This window comes from Carex rostrata, chromosome 4 (assembly GCF_964058835.1).
Source record: "Carex rostrata chromosome 4, lpCarRost1.2, whole genome shotgun sequence".
In the NCBI taxonomy this organism is placed as follows: domain Eukaryota; kingdom Viridiplantae; phylum Streptophyta; class Magnoliopsida; order Poales; family Cyperaceae; genus Carex; species Carex rostrata.
In genome coordinates this window covers 3,480,196-3,483,561 of record NC_135921.1, presented here as the reverse complement: position 1 = coordinate 3,483,561, position 3,366 = coordinate 3,480,196, and the positions used below count along the sequence as shown (strand labels likewise).

The 3,366-nt window shown below is 35.4% G+C and overlaps 1 pseudogene across 1 annotated transcript; it reads left to right on the top strand.

The window, feature by feature from the left end:
- Positions 1 to 584: 584 nt before the first annotated feature.
- LOC144552501 (patatin-like protein 2) lies at positions 585 to 3,036 on the top strand (annotated as a pseudogene). The gene is made up of 6 exons (XR_013511162.1): positions 585 to 782; positions 998 to 1,185; positions 1,298 to 1,475; positions 1,577 to 1,707; positions 1,821 to 2,123; positions 2,599 to 3,036. The product of XR_013511162.1 is annotated as a patatin-like protein 2 (transcript).
- Positions 3,037 to 3,366: the final 330 nt, after the last annotated feature.

Genomic DNA, 3,366 nt, shown 5'->3' with positions numbered 1-3,366 from the left:
CAACCGATATACATATAAAATACATACATTTTAATATAGAAATATAAATCACTGTAAAAGTATGTACATTGCATAGAATAATGGATGGATTTTTTTTTTGTTAGAAATACCTTTAACATAATAGTCTTATTCAACATCGAATCTACATGTTCGATTTGTATTAATTAATATTCACACGACTAACTTAGATTTACAAAACGATTTATATTTGTATAGTACAAAATCGGTCATGTATAATATCGATTTATAATAACGCAGATATATATAATCGAGTTTTGAGAAGTCCTTGCAAAAGTTCGTGCCAAAAATAGTAGCATATGCCAATCCTTAGACCTGGCTTTGCGCATATGCTAGTTTTATTTTCTTTTACTTTTTTTGAACGGATATGCCCATATGGTATAGCTTCCATAACTTTTGGACCAGCCTACACCTTCTTTTGTCTATTTATAATTGAGCATTTACAATCAGCCTGCCAAGTGCAAATACAATGCTAAAGAGAGCAAGCTGACATTAGCTCTGCCCTCAACACATATTCTACCTTTTCACTATTACACTGAAGAAGCAATAAATAATAAACCTCACTAATGGAGAATGGAGAAACAAACCTTCCAGTAGGTGATTTTCTGAGTAAGGAAGTCGAGTTGAATTCTTCACCTCCTCTAGAAAGCATAGGGACTGTACCTCCTCCAGAAAGCATAGTGACTGTGCTAAGCATAGATGGTGGCGGTGTTAGGGGAATCATTCCGGCCAAAATTCTTGAATTTCTTGAAAAAGAGCTACAGGTATGTTAACGATCGATTATGTGGGATGTGTGTGCGTGTGCACACGTGAGTGTATGTTATTTTTACCATAAGCAGGAACTCAGTTCATTCAATAGGAAGATTTAGTTTTTGTTCACACCTCAAGAACAGAAATATTGTTAGTCCAAGATGTTAATTTTGCCTACTTTTCTCAATCAATCGGGTTGCTATTAATTATTTTTTGCTTGCATTATTAGGAAATTGATAAAGAAGACACAAGAATTGCAGATTACTTTGATCTGATTGCCGGAACTAGTACTGGAGGTCTAATGACTACTATGCTCGCCGCACCCGGCCCTGACCCTGACAAAAAACCACTGTTCACTGCTAAACAGATTGTAGACTTTTACAAAGAGAACTCTCCAAAGATTTTTCCTAGTATGTGGTAAGTACCTTAGCACTTTAGCACTTCATCAAAATATGACAAGATTGAATTGGTAGTAACTTGTTAATACATCAATAAGTATGCAATCTAATATTACGTACTCTCATTTTAGGTGCGGTTTTTGGGGCTTTGTAAGAAGCCTCTTTGGTCCGAGATACACAGGCAAGTACCTTCGCAACATAATTGAAGAAAAACTCAAAGATACAAAAATCAGTGAGACACGAACTAGGGTTGTCATTCCCACTTTTGATATAAAGCTCCTTCAGCCGGCTATCTTCTCCACGTCCGAGGTATCTTTTCATGTTTCTCTTCTCTATTCAATGTGCACAGTGAACGCAGGTGTCTTGCAGATAAGCAGTGTATCATGTCATTTATATTCCATTTTTTGTAGGGGAGGACGAACAAATTAAAGAATGCTCGTCTATCAGACATTTGCATTAGTACATCTGCAGCTCCGAGGATCATCCTTCAAACAAACGGGACTTTCATCTTATTGATGGAGGTGTTGCAGCAAATAATCCGGTGGGCTAACTTCTTTAATTTAGTAAATCATGACACTATATTGTAGCTATAGGTACGATAATTACCAACAAGTTATTCTATTCTTATTTTATTTATTTTTTCTTTAAAAGTAGACCCTTCTTGCAATTAACCAAGTGAGAAGAAGTATGATCATAGATAGAGATAACAACTCGAACGTGAAGGCAGTCGATTACGGGAAGCTTTTGATCCTCTCATTGGGTACGGGATCAGCAGCACCAGAGGAGAATTATGAAGCACCTCAAGTGGCCAAGTGGGGTATGTTTCGTTGGTTTTACAGCAACGGCAGAAGTCCTCTGATGGAGGCCTTCACTCAAGCAAGCTCTGATATGGTAGATATCCATGTGTATGCTCTTTTTCAGGAATTATATCATCGGGATAACTACTTCCGTATACAGGTAATCAATTAATTATATACAGTAATTTCATTTCCAAGAAAGATTAGGAGTGAAGGATCGACACATGCTAAGAATTCAAATCTCTTTGGTTAAAGTTCAATTAGTTTATCAGAACCGTTGAAATATGACCTCTATATGTATGAAAATGTGTATGGAGACCAAAGTTTACAAATTTTTATTTTTTTACTTTTTTTAGATTGGCCCAGAATTTTTATATCAAGTAATTTTTATATCAATATAAAAAATATAAATTTTGGTCTCCAAGTACATTTTCATATGCATATTATGTTGAGTAGTTTGAATCGACTGTTTGGACTTCGAAAAAGATTTATGTATCCATTGTACGTACGGACTTCTTTGTAATATGTACATAATACCATATCCTCACTCAAAGTGTAGATTATTATTACTTGATTTCTATCATGCATGCATGGAGGGAAAAGTTATCCTTAAATCTGGAGAAATTAATTTGTAGGATGATCAGTTGAAGGGTGCCACGGCATCACTTGATGATTCGTCAAAGGTCAACTTACAAGAACTTGAGAAAATTGGGGATGGACTACTTAAGAAACCTGTGTCAAGAGTCAACCTGGAGAAGGGCATCATTGAACCAGTGAAATTTGAAGATGCCAAAAATGAAGAAAAGACCAAAACCAACGAAGAACATCTAAAAGATTTTGCTAAGAAACTCTCAGACATCCGCAAAGCAAAATTGGCAAAACTGGAAATAGTCAAAAAGGAATTGTGGACTAACAATGCTTCGCGTTCATTGGAGCATTGGGATACAGTTGTTGCATTAAGAAAAATAGTCTAAAGGAGGTGGTTCAATATATGCATGTATTAAGGGCTTCTTTCTCAAAAAATATAATAAGGATGTGTGTTAAAATGCTGTTTCCAAATAATAGTTAAGGATTTTTATGAGACATGCACGAAATTCTGTTTAATAAACAACTTCATTAGGAGCAGCGACCAGTTTGTAAGTTCCTGTGTTGCATACTTGCGCTATATGTCTTTCTCTTATCTTTCATTTTTTTTTTAAATTTCTAGCTAGTACATATTTCCATGCATGAGGTACTACAGTGTCACATATCTTTCTACCATATTTCATTTCCATCACTGTACGCGGGCCCCACGTGATCAAACTAGCTATGCATGAATTTTTTCATCAAATATCAGTCAATGTATACGTAGGAGCAATAGAAGAGCATTTACGTATTTTAAACACTTCCTATTTTTTTTCTCA